General features: G+C 38.4%; 2 long non-coding RNA genes across 3 annotated transcripts in view; both read right to left on the bottom strand.

The window, feature by feature from the left end:
* Positions 1–4221, bottom strand: part of LOC101339567 (uncharacterized) — a 30332-nt gene extending 26111 nt beyond the window's left edge. For both annotated transcript variants that reach the window (XR_002179503.3, XR_004528185.2), the window contains exon 1: positions 2521–4221. This is a non-coding gene — a long non-coding RNA (uncharacterized lncRNA). The remainder of the gene's footprint in view (positions 1–2520) is intronic.
* Positions 4222–11782: 7561 nt separating this feature from the next.
* Positions 11783–23898, bottom strand: part of LOC109552638 (uncharacterized) — a 34937-nt gene continuing 22821 nt past the window's right edge. Inside the window, exon 3 of the long non-coding RNA XR_012334090.1 lies at positions 11783–12312. This is a non-coding gene — a long non-coding RNA (uncharacterized lncRNA). The remainder of the gene's footprint in view (positions 12313–23898) is intronic.

The raw sequence follows: 23898 nt of genomic DNA, 5'->3' as shown, positions 1-23898 counted from the left end.
GCTTTTAAGGTAGTCATAGCTAATAATTAAACTTTTTACCAATTTATTTAGAGATATGCCAACCTGCTATCTCTTGGCAAGGAGGAAGGGAGAGTTATTAGTGATCTATTCTGGGATGTGGTCAGGAGGAAAGTGGGCAAGTTGTGTATAACTGCTCTGATCAAGAATTTCTGGAATCTCTGAACTCCCTCCCTCTGTGTTAAGCTAAACAATATTTGGCCATCTAATGCAGTTTTCTGTTGGCTTCGTCTGGTTTAGGTTTGTATTAATTAAGTTAGGCAACTTAACCAGTGCTGGAAAATTGAATTCAGACTTTCCAGCGAATGCATCCTTATCAAGAAATTTGACCATATCCAAAGTGGGATTCCATTCTCCTAGGAAGTGCATCTCTAAAGTCTGTCTGAACAAATGTTAATTCTATGACAATTATATTGATTAATAGAGATTAATTCCTAAAAATCTCTTTGAATACATTTTCCCTTCCAAATTGTGATTATCTATTTCATCCCATAGGCTCTGTCTAGTTTAAATTCATTAACTAATTTATGCTTCCTTGCATTCGAAATGTTTATAAAGAGCTCAGCACAGTTATAGGTGCCAGGGATGCAGCAAAGAACAAGATGGGCCCCGCCCCCCAACCCGTTTTCAAGGAATTTACACTCTTGCTGGGGACACAGACAATGAACACAATGAATAATGTTTTGGTTACATATCGCATAACAAACCACCCAGTGCCTTAAAACAACAATGATTTTATCATCTCCTGACTCTCCTGGTGGGCTGACTGGACTCATCTGGACGGTGCTTTTGTTCCGTGGGATGTTAGCTTCAAGGGCTGGGACATCCACCATGGCTCTCTCACATGTCTGACTTCTTAGTGGAAATAGCTGGAGAACTGGACTCAAGTGGGACACTGGAGGGCTGAGCCTCTCAGTTTCTCCGTGTAGTCCAAGGACTCACTCTTTCCACACAGCATTGTCTCTTTCTACAGAGTCTGCCCAGCAGAATAACCAGCCTTTTCACAGGGCAGCACAGAGCTCTCCAAAGTACAAAGTTGGAAGCTGCCACTCCCTGTTAAGGCTTAAGCCTGGAACTGGCTTAGCACCGTTTCTGCCACATTCTCTTGGTTCAGATGAGTCACAGAGCCGCCCCAGATTCTAGCGGAGGGGAACTACCCGAGGGAGTGAATCCCAAGAGGCAGGGTTCACTGGGGGCCGTGTCTGGGGACAAAGCACACAAAGAAGCAAAATATATAGTAGATGTGGGGTAAGTGCAAGAGAGAAAAATAAAATACCAAAGGGCAATAGAATATTGGGCAAGTGCTGCAATTTCGAATACAGTGGTCAGAGGAAGCCTCCAGGAGAAGGTGACATTCAAGCCAGCAAAAGTCTGAAGGAGGTGAGGGAGAAGTCAGGCGGCTATTGTCATCGGGAGGAGGGAGCTACAGGCAGAGACAGCAGCGAGGGCAGTGAGTGCAAAGCCCTGAGATCAGAGCTCCCTGCACACCCGAGGCAGAGCAGGGAGGCTGTGAATGAAGTAAGCAAAGGATAAAGGAGTAAGAGATCAGGAGGGTAAGGGGACACGAGGTCAGCACCAAGGAGCTTTGGCGCCAGAGGAATCATTTTATTTCTCTGGTGGGAGACACCGCTTCCTCAATCGCTGGGTGGGGCGGGGCGGGGGGTGGGCAGACCGGGAATGTTGGCAAGCCCTTTGGTGGCTCAGGCTTCTTCAGGATCAAAGGTTTACTAATATAACCGGTGAACAGCTCAGATCCCATTTTTTCCCTCAAGATTTATGCAAGATACGTGGCAACGTTCTCAATTGCCCTGATCCAACATAACAAGCTGGATGATCCAACTCTGAGTTTGGTTTTCATCAAGCTCAGTCCCATGACAACTAGTAAAAAGAGATGCTTGGGTCATGGTGACAAGAAGACTCTGGATTTTAGTCCATGCCTCAAAGTGAAAATTTTAACATGTGAGCTCACAATTCTCTCAGTTTCATTTATCCAGGTCTATTGCAAAAGCCAACAGTTCCTAGAAGTTTCACCCACAGTGTTCCAGGCAGCCCAGTGAATGACCTTATTTCCTAGCTCTCCATTATATGCCATGAACTTTTAATTTCCCATCTTAGAATTTTAATGTCAGCCCCATTGCTTTTTATGACATTTTAGCTTGATAATTAATTCCACATACACCAATCATCTCTGGGCCGGGCAGTGGCGGGGGCGGGGGGTGCACTGTGCCCTATTCCACACCTAACAATCTCCCCTACGCTTTTGTGCTCATTTCTGCAACATTTAGTGGTCTTTGGTTACAAGCAATAGAAACTACTATTCTTAAACTGAAGCACGTGTGTGTGTGTGTGTGTGTGTGTGTGTGTGTTTGTGTGTGTGTGTGTGCAAGGGAATTTCCTGAGAGGATATTGAGTAGCTCAAAGAACTGAGTGGAAGAATTCAGGGAAGGATAGAGGATCAGAGGAACATTAAGATAAAGACACAAATACCCAACAGTTACTCACAGGCCTCAGTTCCAATCATTTTTGGTCCCTCTCTGCCCTTGCATTCTCGGGACACGCCTCCTGGGAAGGAAACTCTGGGTGGCCTAACTTGGGCCATGTGGCACTCCTCTTGTCAGAAGTCCATTGTCTTCTGATTGGTAGCCCACCAGAATCACATGGAAATGAAGTAGAGAAAGTCTTCAAAGAAGGGCACACTTGTCAGAAATAAAAAGGAAATATTAAAAATGAAGCATTCAAATAATAAATATTTTAATCATTTATTTTAATGATGTTGAATATTAAAAATACTAGGAAATAAGCATTGACATGGGTTGGAACCATATTGCACAGAAATTTGAATGCAAAGGAAAGGGTCTTGTTAGGTGACAAAGTGTTGTTGGTATTTTTTAGTAGAAGACTGAAGTGAGAAACGGTGTCTACACTTGACGAATTTTAGTGTGTCGCCTGGAAGTGGTTTATAAGATACATTTGAGTAGTGAAGCACTTAAGATGGGGAGACAATTGAGGAAGCTGTTGGAATTTTCCAGCTGAGCAATGATGAACGCCATTTGCATCTGTCATGCATTTTGCCTCTGGCGACCCAGTCATTTTTTCTCTGTTTCTTTTTCTCTTCTATCACTGTTGCCTTATTATTTTCTTTGTGATCCAAGGAGATCTGACTTAGTAACACATTCCGCTTCATGCTTTGGGAGCCTAATGCCACACAGAGTAGATATCTCAGAGAGTAAAGCCGATTTAGAGAGCTGACCAGTTGTCATAAACTTCCTGGTTCTCTGCCTTCAAAGCCCTCCATTTCTATTAGCATAAATCGGGTCACCTTGACTGGCAGACTTAGTCCCAATATAGGCTTGGTGAACCCTCCTCTCCTTAGTTATTTAAGTTGATCTGATTCAATAATAAGAAATCCGTCGTCAAGCCAATCTTGCTTTCCTGTGCTCAACTTGTGTCCAGGTGTAAGAAACTTCCACTTTATTACCCTTTTCTACCCTGTCCTTAATTAAATTCCTTGTAGTCAACCCAGTATTCTTACCCTTATAAGACTGGGCTCTGTTTTCCTCTCTCAATCCCCTGCCCTAACCACACCACCACCATCCAGGTATAGTCCTTTTCTGAACCTCTTCCACATCCTGACAGACTCATCTGATGCAAGTCTAATTTCCAGGCCAGGGTATATATTCATATTTTGATTGATCTTAGAGTGTTTGTTGCCATGTTCCCCGGGCAACATTTCAGCAAACATTTCACTTTTTCCTGGACTTCTCTGATGCTAGCCTCTTGCCAACCTGTGGCCTACATCTCTGTCTTCTGGACGCCGAGTGCTGGATTCTGTCTGCTGGGTTGGACTTTCCTCCTACCAGCTGCAACTTTGTCTCCTACCCCATCACCTTCTTTTCCTTTCCTTCCTTTCAGCAGCTCCCATTCATGTGTGGGGAGCTCTGCTTTTATATTTAAGCCCTTCTGAATCTCCCTACCTGCTTGAAATTATCCCCTTCATCTCCAGGTATATGCTGAAATAGGGAATTCATTTAAATGGAAGAGAAATGGACAAAAGAGAGAGTAAAGAAAACAATATGAAAGGGTGACGTAAAAATTCTTTATCTTACCCACATGTACACTAATAGGGACTGTCCTAGATATCAATTACATGAGAATTCTAGAGAGAGCTAATAGATGGAATTGTTTACCTGGAGACTGCTGGAGAACTGATTTGATAGAGAAAGGGGTGAGGAACGCTAAAACCAAAATACTAATTCTAATGTGGGGGTTCTTAATGTTTTTTGTTCCATGAGCTCCTTTGGCAGCCTGAAGAAGCCTATGGATCCCTTCACAGAATAGTGTTTTTAAATGCATAATATAAATTATATTGGACTATAAATCATTCCAATTATATTGAAATGCAGTTGTCACTATACTAACAAAAATTTTTGATGCAGAAATATTTGTGTTTCCCTAGTCATTAAATAAGATCTAGAGTTTAGTCTAATAACTACTGAAGACAGTGGTAATATACATGATATTTGTAGCTCTCTGTGACAACTGTAATATAAGACTGTGATTCCTATTCATGACAAAGTCAGAAATCCTGCTTATACTCCTGTGGTTTGTTGCCCATATTTGCAACGCAAGAAAATGTTAAATTTTAGTTTGGTTAGAGACGAGTGAAAATAAACATGATTTGTTTTCTTATTTAAGTCCTGAACCCCCACATTTACTTCAGGCACTGGTGAGCCCGTGTGCCACAACTACTGAAGCCCGAGCACCTAGAGCCCATGCTCCGCAACAAGAGAAGCCACCACAACGAGAAGCCCACGTACCGCAACGAAGAGTAGCCCCTGCTCGCCGCAACTAGAGAAAGCCCGCACACAGCAATGAAGACCCAACACAACCAAAAAATAAATAAATTAAGAAAAAAAAACTCATTAAAAAAAAAAGAACATTATTCCAATGGAAATCATGGTCACAGGCAAGTAAAGAGTGTTGTATTGCGATCCTTAGTGGCCCCATTCGCTATTTTATCCGACTGGGAACTGCCTGTCCTCCTAAACACTAGGCTGCCCTTCCTGTCAAGCCCCAAGCACACCTCTTTTCTTTTCTCTTTGTTCCCGTTATTTCCCCCGCTTGCAATGCTAGCTCTCCTTGCACAGCGTCACCACAGTCTCCTCCCCCAATTCTTACCTAGCTTCCTGTTTACTCATTATTCTTGAACTCAATTCTTTAATTCAACCAACAGTTTTTAAGTGCGACGAAAAAGGTATGTTACGTCTCTGTCCAGATTAGATTTCTATGTGATAAGGTTAGCTTAGGCTGAAAAAATAGACAGTAAGTTCATTCCATGTCAAAGTGATTATTCCAGCCTGAGATGCCATTATTTTTCTCATTATAAATTAACACTAGGATGGGAAAATTGTTTATTATATGGGTCTCTCACTTTTTATACTCTGTCTTTTGTTTAGTGTTGGTAATAAACGTGTAGGTCTTAAAAGGAAGTCACATTATTTCCAAGAGTCATAAAGATGTTTTTTTCCTAACATGTGCCTTAAACTCAGCTTCTTCAATGGACTCCTCAGAGTTCTGCCATGAACTCTGCTTTATAATTCCTAATTATGTTTCTCTTTTCAGAATTGTTTTTCATTTACCATATTTCAAGTTCTAATCAATTATGTAAAATTATTTTTGCTGATTATCAGTAGTTGGAGTCTACTTAAGAGGAAGTCTCCAAGAACTTGAAAATATATTTTAAAAACAAATGGATTCCCTTCTGAAAGTGAATCTAAGAAATCAATGTTTACTAGGTCACATGCAAAGAAAACTTAAAAACTATGGCTATTAGATCAAGGAATTGAGTGGCGCAAGATTGACGTCACAGAGTTATCACAAAAGGATGTGTCAATCAGAATTAGGAGTCTGGAGGTGGCGGGGAGAGGTAAGAAAGGATGGTCAGCATAGGGAAAGGGGCGTTGCAGTAGCCCATGTTGCAGTGCCATTATGAGCATGCTCAGAAGAGGGAGAAACTTAAGCCAAGACACCCTATCATATCCAAAACTACTGCCTTGACAGAACTGATCTCGCTGAGCAAATATCTGTGCCCCTTTATGTCTACACGTAGGAAGAAAATCAACGCCATGTCAGAATGAGTACTGCAGCCTAAGATAGAGGTATTTTCATCACTATAAATTAATACATGGAGATTATGATTTTATATTTCAGCTCTATAACATGGTTAATGGGAGTCTCCTCTGCCATGTGTGTCCAATGTTAGTATTCTGATAATTCCATCTTTGAGTCAGTTGGGGTCAGTCCTTGAGCCACGAAAGACGACTCAATGTAATGCTGCCCTGTGGGATAATTTCTAGTGTGCAGCCTGCCTTTTCCAAGTGATACTTCCGTTTCATGTAACTGTTTTTGAAATTTCTACTGCTGATATAAGTCATTAAAATTGCCAGAGTAGAAAGTGTTCTATATTAAATTATTTAAAATAATTATACTTCTTAGTAATAAAATACAATATTACAATAGTAATATGTACTTCTTTACTCTGGTATCTGTTGGGATGAATAGAATTAAACCCAAGTTAGGAAACACATCAAAATTAAATTACCAGGAAATCACGTTCCCAACCAGTGGACTGCAAAACAAACTTAATAACCTTCTGAAAGAAGTCTCTTCTCACATTTTATGAGAGTGGAGAAAGAGAGACTTCAAGATGATACAGAGAGAGGAGAGTTCTTATATATCAAGAAAAATCTTCGAGACTGGAACACTTCTTACAGAATTTATATAAGCTGCATAAAGGCTCATAGAAAATGTGTGTGTAGACTGTCATTATGAAAGTGTCTGGCCATGTTCTGGCTAGCTAAAAAGCCAATTTGAGAAGAGAAATTTAATGGGACAGAGATGAATAACATGCAGCAAAGGGAGATTTATTTTCTTTCTGTCATCCTGTTACATGATGAGCTCATTTTTAATGATACTCCAATATACACTAAGCACAGTATTATTAAGGTATAAAATATTCTGGCAATGTGGAAAATATATGAGAGGTGTGGTCTATCACTACCTTGATTAATTGGATAGAATCCACAACAAAGTGAGTTTGCCCTCTGGGTTTTCCAGCAAAATCTTTCACATAGTTTTCCTATCCAGGAACTCAACTGTCCTGTCTTAAATGTATTTATTTAAGTTATTGGTTTTTTTAAAATAAATACTCAAACATGTGGCCAAATGAATGTGCATGTGCATACACTGCGCCCTTCCCCCACACACCCTGCGTTTGGCTGCCTCAAAGAACAAAGCAGGACCCGTGTTGCTGTATTAGTCAGCTTGGGCTGCTATGACGAAGACTGAGTGGCTTAGACAACACTTATTTCTTAGTTATTTCTGATATAAGAAAATAGAAAATAACAATAAAATAAACCAAAAGAAAGAACAAAGAAGGAAAAATTGAAGATAAAAGGTGAGTAGAGAACAGAAAAACTTTAAATCAAATTAATAAATCAAAATCCTGGAAGGCGGAAAAGAACATAGACAAATCACTAGCAAGTAATCAAAGTTAAAAATGGAGAAAGCACAAATTTACAAAATAAGAAATGACAAAGGGGAAAAAATCCACTTCCGTGACGGCTGGATAAGCTTGTATGGTACCAGTCCTTCATCAGGCAACAACTATAAGGCCTTGTCAAAGCATAAAATATAATTATTTGAAAGCACTTGACAGGGAGTGTAAGCACAGAGATTTGGGAGGGGAGCCAACTCTTGAAAGAAGGCAAAGGCAGAGGGTAAGCTTCCCATTTATTATGGTTTTCAGCCTTAGGGCAGGTCACAGTTTTCACCCTGCAGAATGGCAAAATCTCTGCTAGAAAACCTACATTCATTTTCATCTAGTGAGCAGAAAAACCACAGACAATGGATAATGAGGGAGGAGTTTTAGAGAGGAGAGAACCAGAGAGAGGGAATCCCAAGCTTTGTGGAAATCTCTGCCCAAATCTCTGGCTCACACTTAGGTCATATATATATCAGGCAGACTCAAAGCAGCCCACCAAAAAAAATCAAAGAATTACATTGCACTGTCAGATGCCGCCCAAGGGTTGTCAGTTAAAGTTAGTAGGCTGCTAAAGTTAAAAACAAAACAAAGCAAGAAAAAACAAATCACCTCACTGGGAGACTATAACAGAATCCAGTCAAAAAGTTGCTGTGAAACTAGTAAATCGTCAAATGTACACCAACTACCCAACTCAATTCTTCAGGCTGTTGCAAATTAATGCATTTTACTTTCTTAGAGACTTTAGCTTCCTCCTAAGAAAGCATATGTAGCTCAAGCAAAGCTCTGTTTGCTTCAAAATGTAGGAAAGTTGTATTTAAGTAATGGAGGGAAGGGCTGACGGCTCTCCAATCTAAAGTAGGTCTAATGTATGCAATTTTATAATCACTTTCAGGATAACAGAATAGTGAGCAGAAATTCTGTATAATTTTGATAGTTGTAAATCAACCTCAGACTTTAGGGTCAACTGGCTGGTTTTCCAGTTATGCCCATGTTCTGATTATACAATTGAATATGCCCTAATTTGAAATACCAGAACTACTCTGGAGTGTCACTGACAGTGGGAACCCTCAGTCCACTCCTGTTCAACCCACGCTCTCTCTGCAGCTCTCCAATCGTCACGTCTCTTTCACATCTGTTTTTTCAGACAGTACAGTATTCTCCTATATGGAGGTCACGCCTTCCTTATAGGTAAAGGAATTGAAGAGAAGGGAAAAAGAAAGAAAACGAATAGAGGAGAGTAAAACAATCAATCCATATGTATTGAATCAATATATCTGTAGAAGGGATCAAAAATCAATTAGAAAATTGTTACCACATAATTCTGATAATCAATTCTGACCCAGAAGCTCTTCTCTGGAACTGCTCCATGCCATAGCCATATGGAGGCCTCCAACACTTCCTGAAAATTCAGATTCTGGGGTCAATCTGACAACTGTGCTGAAGTCAGAGATTTCCTGAGGAGTATAAGAACGCTCAGTGCTTAGTAAACATCACCCACCTCCTTCTAGACAAGCTCAGTCCAATATAAATACAATGCGGCCACAAATGCAAATAATGGGTAATTTTAAATTTTCTAGTAGCCACATTTAAAAAAGTAACAAGTAACAAGTGAAATTAATTTTATTAATATACTCTATTTAACTCTATACCCCCAATTATGATCATTTTCATATAAAATAAGTATAAATAATTTTGTTATCTTTTTTCATATTAAATCTTTGAAATCTTGTGTGTGTGATATTTTCTGCAGATCTCAATTCTGACTGTAGCATTATTTAAGTTTTTATTATGCATCTTCATCCTCCATCCTCAAATTTGAATTTTATGCTAAAAAAATATTCCAGCGAAAAATGAAAATCAAAGCACAGTAGTGTCCATAAGAAGCATTTGAAAATGTTCAGCTATTCCAGCTGCTCTCCTGCAAGTGTCATACAGCTCGCAATCCCTGCCCACAGGTGTGGAGCCCAAGCTGAAAACCTCGGCCTTTTGACAGGGGCGTGGCAAGTTGACAGCTGCTTTATCTAGGGAGCTCGAAACTGAGGCCAATAAACTTCTAGCACATAGAGAGACCTGAAGTCCGATTTGCGGAGACAAGGCCACCATCATGTGGAACCTGACGGAACTGCAGTGATATTCATGTCCCCATTGCAGTGGGGAGACTCAAATGACCAAGACATCAGTACATCCCACCTGCTCAACGTACCTAAGAAATGTCCGAGAAACCTGGAGAAGATCCAGAGAAGGTTCGGTGAAGACCAGTTACTATTTCAAAAGAAATAAAAGACAGACTAGGTATTTCAAAAGAAATAAAAGACAGACTAGGTAAGTAGGTATGTGATAAGAATCAATGAAATCATGAAACATAAAATGGAGCCTTAGACAAACCTATACCGGCTGAAACCAGGGTGCACATGGCAAAGTTTGAAGTATAATACTGGGTCAAGTTCTTATATCTTCTATAAGAGGAGATATAGATTTTAAATAAAATAAGGGCTGTGAGATGATGAGTAATTCTTTTTGAAGAGTATTCAAGCCAGTATAGTCACTCATCAGGAAGACTGAAATGACAAGACGTTTTCTTCCAACTGGCAAATTGCTTTGACAATATTAAGGAACTTAGCCTATTTATAATATGATTCTATACATAGTCTATCTTCTAGTTTCAAAACACTGTAATGTTGTATATATATATATAAGAGAGTTTCAAAATATTCAAATACATAAGATGGAGGCTCATGTAATTGTGAAGTTAATGAAATGACCAGGATGTGTGTTGAAGGAAATGGGAGGCAACTGTGTTATATACAAAAACTTGGTACTGCAAATAATATCATCTTGTGTTTGCACCATTACCTTCCACTGAAAGATACATGTTTTCTTTCTGCAGAAAGAACTCCCAAGCGTATAGATATTTGCTCCCTGGAAAATTCCAGGACATACTATTAACCTTATGCTTTCTGAGCCGGTAGAAAAGATTATGTGATTACCAGGAGCCAATATGGATTCACTAAGTGTATGTCAGAACAAATTAGTCTGTTTTGGTAGGGTTGACCTGTAGGGTATAGTGGCCTTTACATGGCATTTAAACAAAGCTACTCTTATATCCTGGTCAATAATATAGTGAAATATATCTGGATTATTGTCCTGCAAACCACTGAGCAGTTTCTCCAGAGACGTTTAGTTTTTTCTCTATTTAGGGGCATTTCTAATGGAATATTGATAAACCTTTATCTTGTCCTTTTAATATTTTGGCAATGATATGAGTAAATGCTTAGAAAATATGGTTACCAAATGTGCAGATGCCATCATGTTTGGAGGCTGGCTAATATGATAGATGTCAGAATCAAGTTTTAAAATGATTATGGCAGGTCTAATCCAAAACGATGAAATTTAACAAAGATAAATGATCTTGTATTTTAGTTAAAACAGTAAATTTTACAACTGGATAGGGAAGACCTTTCTTTGGAATAATTTGTATAAAAATGGTCTAGAAGGGCTTCCCTGGTGGCACACTGGTTGAGGGTCCGCCCGCCGATGCAGGGAGCACGGGTTCCTGCCCCGGTCCAGGAAGATCCCACATGCCGCGGAGCGGCTGGTCCAGTGAGCCATGGCCGCTGAGCCTGCGCGTCCGGAGACTGTGCTCCGAGGCGGGAGAGGCCGCGGCGGTGAGAGGCCCGCGTACTGCAAAAAAAAAAAAAAAATGGTCTAGAAGTTTTGTTTACTAAAAAATAATATAGATTTGGTAAGACCCATACAAATTTATTTTACTGAAATGGAACTGTCGGGCCCAAATCAAATTTGGTAATAGTCTTACCACACTCTGTCCTAGTCAGATAATATCTGACACATTGTGCTTATTTTTGTGCTGCATTTTGAGAGAGATACAAAGTAAATGGTATATGGAAAAGATTTTGAGATGATAAGTGCTGCAGAAGCCACTTAAAAAGGTTCATTTTAAAGAACTGTAGTTATTTTCAGTACGGCAGAGTGGTTAGGCTCACAGATTATGGAGTCAAAGAAAACTGAGTTCAAGTCCCACAGTAGCCATTAACCCTGGCATTCTGACTTTGGATAAGTTATCTAGTTTATTTGAGTCTCTGTATATTTAAATTGTTTATGATAGTAATGAAAAAGAATAGATGCTGCAGAAGTTAGATTTTAAAGGAGGGATACACAGAAGAAGACATATTCCACCTAGCTTTGTAAGGTGCAATCCACAGAAGAAAGAGAATTTTGATTTAATATATTCTAATAATCTAAATTTGTTCATTAAATGACCAATTACATTACCCAATAATTTAAATTACCCAACTTGCCTTTACAAGCAATGAGCTCTTTGTTCTTGAAGCTCTTCCAAAAATTCCAAATTACCAGCTCTCAGGGGATGCCTGCTGTCAGTTGGAGGTTTGACTTTATGTATGACCACTAATTCTCATCTATATAACCATGCCATTTACTCTTTCAACAAGCAGTTACTATTGTCAGGCACTATACAACCAACAGACAGGCAGGTAGCCTGCCTCTGAGTCTCTGAGTCTAATGGAAACAGACACATGAGCTCAAACAATCACATTACAATGGGGTTAAGGGGCAAGCGTGGAGAAGTAAAGTACAACAAAAGGGGGGAAACTAAGATCAATATATTCACCTGTCTCTCCATTTTCACGTTGATTCTTCCAATCCAAGAACATGGTATGGGTAAGATTTCTTTAGTCCCATTGCCCACCTTTGTTCTTATGTGAAATGCCACCCTTTAGAATGAAAACACCAGAATAACTTAAAATTTTTTACTGAGCTGCAACAAATTCTCTTCTCCAAAATCCTATTCTGGCTTTCTATACATTTCTTTCTGCCCTAAACCTTCCTGGACTCCTCTCTGGAAGTTTTTTCATCTCATCTTTCTAGGGAAGTAGAGGAGACAACACAGTATGCTTCTTCCCATCTTGTTTTCCTCCTCTCACAGACTTTACGGTTTTTTTTGTTGTTGTTTGTTTTTTTAAATAGACCAAATCTCACCATTCGCTGAGGAGTGGGGAATAATCATTACAGACCTGTGACTGAGGTCCCAATCATTTCTACTGACAACCATTTCTTCCAATTATTAAAATAGCCTGCATTTTGACTGGACCAGAGTGTCCTACAATTGCTTTGGTTCTTTGGAAAAACACAACATCATAGTTTTCTGACTTTATTCCCATGCTGTATGGACATCCGACCCTATCCTTTCCCTCAGACTGCCACCTACCTTGGCTTTCAGTAAAGTGGGCTGCACAAAGTCATCCTATTTTGAAAAGGATACAGGAAAAGTATCTGTTTCTAGGGTTCGAGCATCCTGCATCAAATTTTTTTTTTTTTTTTTTTTTTGCGGTACGCGGGCCTCTCACTGTTGTGGCCTCTCCCGTTGCGGAGCACAGGCTCCGGACGCGCAGGCTCAGCGGCCATGGCTCACTGGACCAGCCGCTCCGCGGCATGTGGGATCTTCCCGGACCGGGGCACGAACCCATGTCCCCTGAATCGGTCGGCAGACTCTCAACCACTGCGCCACCAGGGAAGCCCCCTGCATCAAATTTGAAGGAAGAGAAGCACAACCGTTTGGAGAGCCAAATGGGATCACTGTGGACTTAAAACACAGCTTTTACCTAAGTCATATCACATCCCAAATCATTGTAGCCTTGTTTTTCCACTTCCTCCTCTGACTACTGAATCCATTCCACATTCAGTGCACAAATTGATTAGGTAATGAAGATGTATAGTCAATCACAGGCCTGGCAGAAAGATAAGGAAGGCATCCTAGCCAGAGGCATCTGATCCCTGAAAGGAGAGGATGTGCTAAGGTTGGTGGGCTGGCCAGAGAGAAACAGTTCTCTTGAGACATTTTAGGACATTTTTCTCCTCAGGCATGTCATGTTTGAATCCTTGAAGTTTTGCAGGAGTTACCTAGCAGAAATTTAATTTCTAAGTGTTTTGTTTTTGTTCAAATCTTGCTATAATTTCTCATTTTATCTACTTATCAAAGCTTATATGATAATTCCTGCTTTTTGAAATTTACTGAGGCTTTTTTTGGGAGGAAAAGTGTATGATCAGTCTTTGTCAACATACCAGGAACTCTTAAATGAGACTGTACTTTAATTTTCAGTATATAATATGACTAAAGGAAATGAATAGTGAGAAGAGATATTGGATAATTCAAACCATGGCTAAAACAAAAACTACGGCCAATTTTCAGTAATTCTATAGGCACATTAACCAGGATAAAACCAGCATAAACCTGGGGTGGCCATCCTGTAGCCCTTTCACTGCCTGAATTCTGTTTTGTTTTGGTTTTCTTTCCTAATAGATTTTCTGTTAAATTACCTGGGTTTTCTAGATACACAATTTTACCATCTTCAAACAGCTACTGAGTTTGTTTTCTGGTTTTTGACCTCATTCTTGCAGAAGATAGTCTACGTACAGGCAGATTTTTGATATTTTGAACATAGCCAGCTTTTCTATTTTTAACATTTTGGTTTTAGTTGTTGTTGTTGTTTTAATCCTGAATACCTACAGATATTTCCTTTTGGCCCTTGTAATAGCAAGGAAAAAGTTGTGTGGATTTCAGTGTGGATTTATTTTCATTGAATTCTCTGGCATGTGATGGATCCAATTCTATCTTCACGTTCATGTTTTTCTAATTGTTTGATTTTCAGCTAAGGACATGTTCATTATGTTTTTCATTACTGTTTTTTTTTAATCTCTTAAAGTTCATATTTTCAGTTTTTAGATAAATTTATAACTGTTTTAAAGTCCTTATATGCTAATTATGTAACTTCTATGATGTATTTTTTTACAACTTTATTGGAGTATAATTGCTTTACATTCTTGTGTTAGTTGCTGCTGTATAAGAAAGTGAATCAGCTATACATATACATACATCCCCATATCCCCTCCCTCTTGCATCTCCCTCTCACCCTCCCTATTCCACCCCTCTAGGTGGTCATAAAGTACGAAGCTGATCTCCCTGTGCTATGCGGCTGCTTCCCACTAGCTAGCTATTTTACATTTGGTAGTGCATATATGTCCATGCCACTCTCTCACTTCGTCCCAGCTTACCCTTCCCCCTCCCCAGGTCCTCAAGTCCATTCTCTACCTCTGTGTCTTTATTCCTGCTTTGCCCCTGGGTTCTTCAGACCTTTTTTTTTTTTTTTTTTTAGATTCCATATATATGTGTTAGCGTATGGTATTTGTTTTTCTCTTTCTGACTTATTTCACTCTGTATGACAGACTCTAGGTCCAGCCACCTTGCTACAAATAACTCAGTTTCGTTTCTTTTTGTGGCAGAATAATGTTCCATTGTATATATGTGCCACATATTCTTTATCCATTCATCTGTTGATGGACACCTAGTTCGCTTCCATGTCCTGGCTATTGTAAATAGTGCTGCAATGAACGTTGTAGTACATGACTCTTTTTGAATTTTGGTTTTCTCAGGGTATATGCCCAGTAGTGGGATTGCTGGGTTATAGGGTAGTTCTGTTTTTAGTTTTTTAAGGAACTTCCATACTGTTCTCCATAGTGGCTGTACCAATTTACATTCCCACCAACAGTGCAAGAGGGTTCCCTTTTCCCCACACCCTCTTCAGCATTTACTGTTTGTAGATTTCTTGATGATGGCCATTCTGACCAGTGTGAGGTGATACCGCATTGTAGTTTTGATTTGCATTTCTCTAATGATCAGGGATGTTGAGCATCCTTTCATGTGTTTGTTGGAAATCTGTATAACTTCATTGCTGAAATGTCTATTTAGGCCTTCTGCCCATTTTTGGATTGGGTTGTTTGCTTTTTTAATATTGAGCTGCATGAGCTGTTTATACATTTTGGAGATTAATCCTTTGTCTGTTGATTCGTTTGCAAATACTTTGTCCCATTCTGAGGGTTGTCTTTTCATCTTCTTTATGGTTACCTTTGCTGTGCAAAAGCTTTTAAGTTTCATTAGGTCCCATTTGTTTTTGTTTTTATTTCCATTTCTATAGGATGTGGGTCAAAAAGCATCTTGCTGTGATTTATGTCATAGAGTGTTCTGCCTATGTTTTCCTCTAAGAGTTTTACAGTGCCTGGCCTTACATTTAGGTCTTTAATCCATTTTCAGTTTATTTATGTGTATGGTGTTAGGGAGTGTTCTAATTTCATTCTTTTATATGTACCTGTCCAGTTTTCCAGCTCCACTTATTGAAGAGGCTGTCTCTTCTCCATTGTATACTCTTGTCTACTTTATCAAAGATAAGGTGACCACATATGCGTGGGTTTATCTCTGCGCTTTCTATCCTGTTCCATTGATCTATATTTCTGTTTTTGTGCCAGTACCATACTGTCTTGATTACTGTAGCTTTGTAGTATAGTCTGAAGTCATGGAGCCTGATTTCTCCAGATCCGTTCTTCTTTCTCAAGATGGCTTTGGCTATTCAGGGTCTTTTGTGTTTCCATACAAATTGTGAAATCTTTTGTTCCAGTTCTGTGAAAAAAGCCATTGGTAGTTTGATAGGGATTGCATTGAATCTGTAGATTGCTTTGGGTAGTATAGTCATTTTCACGTTGATTATTCTAATCCAAAAACGTGGTATATCTCTCCATCTATTTGTATCATCTTTAATTTCTTTCATCAGTGTCTTATTGTTTTCTGGTAGCATCTTCAGGATTCTCTATGTATAGTATCATGTCATCTGCAAACAGTGACAGTTTTACTTTTTCTTTTCTGATTTGGATTCATTTCCTTTTATTCTCTGATTGCTGGCTAAAACTTCCAAAACTATGCTGAATAATAGTGGTGAGAGGGAGCAGCCTTGCCTTGTTCTTGATCTTAGTGGAAATGGTCTCAGTTTTTCACCATTGAGAACGATGTTGGCTGTGGGTTTGTCGTATGTGGCCCTTATTATGTTGAGGTAAGTTCCCTCTATGCCTACTTTCTGGAGGGCTTTTATCATAAATGGGTGTTGAATTTTGTCAAAAGCTTTTTCTGCATCTATTGAGATGATCATATGGTTTTGATCTTTCAATTTGTTGATATGGTGTATCACGTTGATTGAATTGCGTATATTGTAGAATCCTTGCATTCCTGGAATAAACCCCACTTGATCATGGTGTATGATCCTTTTAATGTGCTGTTGGATTCTGTTTGCTAGTATTTTGTTGAAGATTTTTGCATCTATGTTCATCAGTGACATTGGCCTGTAGTTTTCTTTTTTTGTGACATCTTTGTCTGGTCTTGGTATCAGGGTGATGTTGGCCTCGTAGAGTGAGTTTGGGAGTGTTCCTCCCTCTGCTATATTTTGGAAGAGTTTGAGAAGGATAGGTGTTAGCTCTTCTCTAAATGTTTGATAGAATTCAACTGTGAAACCATCTGGTCCTGAACTTTTGTTTGTTGGAAGATTTTTTTATCACAGTTTCAATTTCAGTGCTTGTGATTGGTCTGTTTATATTTTCTCTTTCTTCCTGGTTCAGTCTCGGAAGGCTGTGCTTTCCTAAGAATTTGTCCATTTCTTCCACGTTTTCCATTTTATTGGCATACAGTTTGTAGTAATCTCTCATGATCTTTTGTATTTCTGCAGTGTCAGTTGTTACTTCTCCTTTTTCATTTCTATTTCTGTTGATTTGAGTCTTCTCCCTTTTTTTCTTGATGAGTCTGGCTAATGGTTTTTCAATTTTGTTTATCTTCTCAAAGAACCAGCTTTTAGTTTTATTGTTCTTTGCTATTGTTTCCTTCTTTTTCATTTATTTCGGATCTGATCTTTATGATTTCTTTCCTTCTGCTAATTTTGGGGTTTTTTTGTTCTTCTTTCTGTAATTGCTTTAGGTGTAAGGTTAGGTTGTTTATTTGAGATTTTTCTTGTTTCTTGAGATAGGATTGTATTGCTATAAACGTCCCTCTTAGACCTGCTTTTTGCTGAATCCCATAGGTTTTGGGTAGTTGTGTTTTCATTGTCATTTGTTTCTAGGTATTTTTGGATTTTCTCTTTGATTTCTCGAGTGATCTCTTCATTATGTAGTAGCATATAGTTTAGCCTCCAATTGTTTGTATTTCTTAGTTTTTTTTTTTCCTGTAATTGATATCTAGTCTCATAGCACTGTGGTTAGAAAAGATACTTGATATGATTTCAATTTTCTTAAATTTACCAAGGCTTGATTTGTGACCCAAGATATAATCTATGCTGGAGAATGTTCCATGAGCACTTGAGAAGAAAGTGTATTCTGTTGTTTTCCGATAGAATATCCTATAAATAGCAGTTAAGTCCATCTTGTTTAATGTGTCACTTAAAGCTTGTGTTTCCTTATTTCTTTTCATTTTGGTTGATCTGTCCATTGGTGAAAGTGGGGTGTTAAAGTCCCCTACTATTATGGTGTTACTGTTGATTTTCCCTATTGTGGATGTTAGCATTTGCCTTAAGTATTGAGGTGCTCTTATGTAGGGTGCATAAATATTTACAATTGTTATATCTTCATTTTGGATTGATCCCTTGATCATTATGTAGTGTCCTTCTTTGTCTCTTGTAATAGTCTTTATTTTAAAGTCTATTTTGTCTGATATGAGAATTGCTGCTCCAGCTTTCTTTATTATTGATATGTATGTTCCTATTACCATTTTCTTAACTGTTTTAGGTTTGTTATTGTAGATCTTTTCCTTCTCTCGTTTTTCCTGCCTAGAGAAACTCCTTTAGCATTTGTTGTAAAGCTGGTTTGGTGATGCTGAATTCTCTTTGCTTTTGCTTGTCTGTAAAGGTTTTAATTTCTCCATCGAATCTGAATGAGATCCTTGCTCGGTAATCTTTGTTGTAGGATTTTCCCTTTCATCACTTTAAATATGTCCTGCCACTCCCTTCTGGCTTGCAGAGTTTCTGCTGAAACATCAGCTGTTAACCTCATGGGGATTCCCTTGTATGTTATTTGTTGTTTTTCCCTTGCTTCTCTTAATATTTTTTCTTTGTATTTAATTTTTGATAGTTTGATTAATATGTGTCTTGGCGTGGTTCTCCTTAGGTTTATCCTGTATGGGGCTCTCTGCGCTTCCTGGACTTGACTGACTATTTCCTTTCCCATATTAGGGAAGTTTTCAACTATAATCTCTTCAAATATTTTCTCAGTCCCTTTTTTTTCTCTTCTTCTTCTGGGACCCCTATAATTCGAATCTTGGTGCCTTTAATGTCCCAGAGGTCTCTGAGACTGTCCTCAATTCCTTTCATTCTTTTTTCTTTATTCTGCTGTGAGGTAGTTATTTCCACAATTTTATCTTCCAGGTCACTTATCCATTCTTCTGCCTCAGTTATTCTGCTATTGATTCCTTCTAGAGAATTTTTAATTTCATTTATTGTGCTGTTCATTATTGTTTGTTTGCGCTTTAGTTCTTCTAAGTCCTTGTTAAATGTTTCTTGTAGTTTCTCCATTCTATTTCCAAGATTTTTGATCATCTTTACTATCTTTACTCTGAATTCTTTTTCAGGTAGACTGCCTATTTCCTCTTCATTTTTTTGGTCTGGTGGCTTTTTACCTTGCTCTTTCATCTGCTGCATATTTCTCTGTCTTCTCATTTTGCTTAACTTACTGTGTTTGGGTTCTCCTTTTCACAGGGTGCAGGTTCGTAGTTCCTGTTGTTTTTGGTTTCTGCCCCCAGCATGTAAGGTTGGTTCAGTGGGTTGTGTAGGCTTCCTGGTGGAGGGGACTGGTGCCTGTGTTCTGGTGGATGAGGCTGGATCTTGTTTTTCTGGTGGGCAGGACCACATCCAGTGGTGTGTTCTGGGGTGTCTGTGAAGTTAGTATGATTTTAGGCAGCCTCTCTGCTAATGGGTGGGGTTGTGTTCCTGTCTTGCTAGTTGTTTGCCATAGTGTGTTCAGCACTGGACACTGGAGCTTGCTCATCGTTGAGTGGAGCAGGGTCTTAGCGCTGAGACGGAGATCTCTGGGAGAGCTCTCGCCGATTGATATTACATTGGGCTAATAGGTCTCTGATGGTCCAATGTCCTGAACTCGGTTGTCCCACCTCAGAGGCTCATGCCTGACACCCGGCCAGAGCACCAAGACCCTGTCAGCCACACAGCCATTCACGTGGGCAGTTTCTTGCCTTTTGAGAAGTCTGAGGTCTTCTGCCAGTGTTCAGTAGGTGTTCTGTAGGAGTTGTTGCACATGTAGTTTTATTTTTGATGTATTCGTGGGGAGGAAGGTGATCTCCATGTCTTACTCCTCCGCCATCTTGAAGGTCCTCCTGTTATTGTTTTAGATCTAATTATTCTGTTGCTCATTCAGGAACAACTGTTCCTCTTAGTTTGTATCTTCATTATTTCTTCTTATTATCTATTGTAGTTTTCATTGTTTTTTTATCTTATCCTTTCTTTCTGCCTTATGGAAAACTTCTCAAGTTTATCTGGTATATCACCGATTCAATTTTCTACAGTGCCAGTTCTGCTCATTATTGCTGCCAAAGAAGATTGATATTCTTCTCTTAGGTTGTATTTTTAGTTTCCATGTAATTATTTATTATCCCACCCATCTCTAATACATTGTACCTTGTTTTGTCTTTGAACTAGCTTGTGCTCTTTTTCTGTGTTTTTCTTGTTGTTGTTTTGTTTTGTTTTTTCTCTGTACCCTCTAGGTTTAGTGTCCCTGCCCCAAACTGATCAAGTACAAAGTATGCTATCTCTGGAACATTCCAACGCCAGGGCTGCTCCTTACATTCTTGATGGTCGTTGAAAATATGTTGTCCACCGTCCTTTGACATCCTGCTTAATTGTTTTCCAGAAATTGTGTCCACTAGCTGAAAGATAGATCTTGGTGGGATAAGGTGGGAACAGCATTCCAGCAGCATAAAAGCCAAGTCCTCATGTAATAAGGAAATTTCTGATTAACTTTCACAGGGATAAACAAGGTGGCAGAGTTTAGTCAGGAAGTCTTGTATTCTCTCTAGTAATTTAGTGGCAGTTTGTCACAAATTATATTTTTCATTAACTACAAAAACAGTAGGAAAAATTTTCCATTTCAGTTTTATTGTGCCGTGGACTTGTATACTGTTCTTGTGATCTCATACACATATTAGTGGAAATGAAGTCAATCACTGTTCACAGGGAAGGATCCAGGTTTTAAGGGACCTGGAACTTTTGCAATCTTAAGAATCAATGAAAACTTTCCTTTTCCAATAATAAATTTTTAATATTGTAATGGCTGGGTGTTTGTGTTTCCCCAGATTTCACATGTTGACATCCTAACCTCCATTGTGGTAGTATTTGGAGTGGGCCGTTTGGGAGGTGATTAGGTAAAGAGGGTGGAGCCCTCCTGAATGGGATTAGTGCCCTTATAAAAGAGACCCCAGAGAGCTGTCTTGTCCCTTCCACCATTGGAGCACACAGCAAAGAGGGCCCTCACCAAGAGCAGAATCTATTGGTGCCTCAGTCTGGGACTTTCCACCTTCAGAACCGTGAGAAATGAATGTTATTTAAGCCACCCAGTCTATTCTATTTTTGTTATAACATCCTGAATTAACTAAGATAATTACCAATTAGGCATAAAAATGAGTATTTCTTTAGAAAGGGAAAGGAAACCACAACATATTAAAAATTAACAAGCTGACAAATATTGGTTTAATGATTATGCTTTTCCATTGTGGAAGCTGATGTCAGTCTTCTGCTTCTCAGCTTTTGATGCTTCTGGTTAAGTAAATCATGCCACACCCATGATAGCTGCTCATTTATCTTGCAGCCAGAAACATCATAGACAAATATTTGTATGTCTACCATATTATGAGATTTGCACTCACCGGGGTAGAGGGTAAACATTACTGTGCAAGCATACTTTCCCCTTTGCACTGAGCAAAGGACCATATGTAGCAATAGAATTGTTTTGCAATAGAATCATAAAATTTTAGAGTGAGTATGGTTATAAAAAATGGCATATGACTGCCTCACTAAGGTTTTTGATTTCAGTTTAAGTGAAAGATCAGAACATTACATACTTGCATCAAAGGGGGAAATAGGGGCTTCCCTGGTGGCGCAGTGGTTGAGAGTCCGCCTGCCAATGCAGGGGACAAGGGCTCGTGCCCTGGTCCAGGAAGATCCCACATGCCGCGGAGCAGCTGGGCCCGTGAGCCGTGGCCGCTGAGCCTGCGCGTCCGGAGCCTGTGCTCCGCAACGGGAGAGGTCACAACAGTGAGAGGCCTGCATACCACAAAAAAAAAAACAAAAACGGGGAAATAGATTGCAAAATACCCTTTAGTATCACAACTAGGCTGCTAGAAAGATATCAAATAATCTAAATATACATTTATTCCTATAAGATGAATGCCTCTATTTATTCATTTCTATTAGTTTTTAAGGTCATTTTAATATATACTTATGCATTAACATGAGAACTTTAGACTATTTCAAACTATGACTTTTCTTGATTTAAATTTAAAAATGAATACATTCCTTATAGGAATAGTATATCCTATTTACCATCAAAGTACCTAAGGGTGTTGTTTCTTTTAATTTTAATTAATAGAATTGAATATCAAATTTTCAAACTGACACTTATGAATTAAAGACAGTTGTTTTATAAAAGCACCAAAATGTTTCTGATTCTGCAGAAGAACTGGTGATTTTTACAACTTTCCCTGAGGAATAATGCTTTTTCCAAGTAAAACTTGACAGGCAAGCAAATTAAAATAAAAACAATTGTCATAAAAGAGAGGCAAACCCAGATTATTGATTTTGGCTTTGTTTCTGCATATTACTCCATGTTTACACTTGCTGTCATCTACTTTCTATAAAATAAGTGAAAAAAAATCTAGTATGCAGAGAGAGGGAAAAACAGAAAAAGTAGCATTTAGGCATTCCACACTAAAAGGAAATTCAACCTCATCTTTGTTTCTCTCCATTAAAGAAATTCCTTCTTGTCACCATTTTCAAAGCACTGACATTAAGTTCAGGACAAAGGGACGTGGCAGTTCAGACAAATCTGAAACAAGTTTTTGTTGTTTCACTATACCTTTCCATTAAGGTTACTGCCATTCTCAACTATTTGTAGCAAAATGGCAGAAGTCAGTGATACTTCAAAGCAACTTTAGTTGATCTAGTAGCAGTTGGTACTTAGTAATTGGCCTAAGACTGGCCTATGAACTGGCCAAAGATTAAATAAAACCAATAAAATGACCAAATTGTTTCTTGATGAAATTCTTGGTAACTTTGGTTCTTGAACCATTATCTATCTATCTATCTATCGTATACCTCTTTATTAAATTTTAGTAATAAGACTAACATTTATTGAATTTTATAAGCCTTTGTATATTTTTATAGAATATAGATTTTTGATATTAATACTGAATATATTTTAACCTGCAAAGTTTACCTTAATATCTAATGAGCACAAAGCAACTTGGTTAATATTATTTTCTTGTATATGATTTTATTTACCAGCTATCTACATGTTCATGACCTTTTCTTCTCAAACAAAAACAGCTTCATTTTTAAATTATAATACGTTTATTATAAAAGTTCAAACTATAAAAATATAAAAAAAAAATAAAATGTGTCTGAAGTCCAAACAACCAGTTATTTTTCTTTCATGCTCTAATTGGGCATGATTTTTAAAAATTTTTAACGTTCATCAGATTTATTTATTTATTTATTTAATTCAGGTAACTTTCATTTGTAATATTATATAAATTTCATGTGTACAAATTATATTTCTGCTTCTGTATGCTCTACAGTGTGCTTACTACCAAAAATTTAGTTTTAATCCACCACCGTATAGTTGGTCCCCTTTACCTATTTTTCCCTCCCTCTCAACACTCAGCCTCTAGTAACCACTACTCTGTTCTCTGTATCTACTGTTTGTTTTAGTTTGGTTTGTTCATTTGCTTTGGTTTTGTTTGCTTGTTTATTTATTAGTTTTTTATATTCCACATATGAGTGAAATCATACAGTGTTTGTCTCTTTCTGTCTGACTTATTTCACTTAGCATAATATCTTCAAGGTCTATCCATGTTGTTGCAAATGGCTAGATTCCATCTTTTTACGACTGAGTTTTATTCCATTAAGATACATATGTATATATACATTCATTCCTTGATGGAGACTTAGGTGGTTTCCATATCTTGGCTACTGTAAATAATGCTGCGATAAACATAGGGGTGCATGTGTTTTTGAAATAGTGTTTTTTGTAGTCGTTGGATAAACACCTGGAAATGAGATAGCTGGATCATATGGTAGCTCTATTCTTAAATTTCTGAGGAATCTCCATACTCTTTTCCATAGTGGAGGCACCAATTTACATTCTCACCAAAAGTGTGAGAGGGTTCCCTTTTCTCCATGTCCTTTCCAGTACTTGTTATTTTTTGTCTTTTT

The sequence above is a fragment of the Tursiops truncatus genome, chromosome 9, assembly GCF_011762595.2.
Source record: "Tursiops truncatus isolate mTurTru1 chromosome 9, mTurTru1.mat.Y, whole genome shotgun sequence".
NCBI lineage: Eukaryota > Metazoa > Chordata > Mammalia > Artiodactyla > Delphinidae > Tursiops > Tursiops truncatus.
The sequence above is the reverse complement of the archived record's forward strand: the minus strand, read 5'-3'. Positions and strand labels throughout refer to the sequence as shown.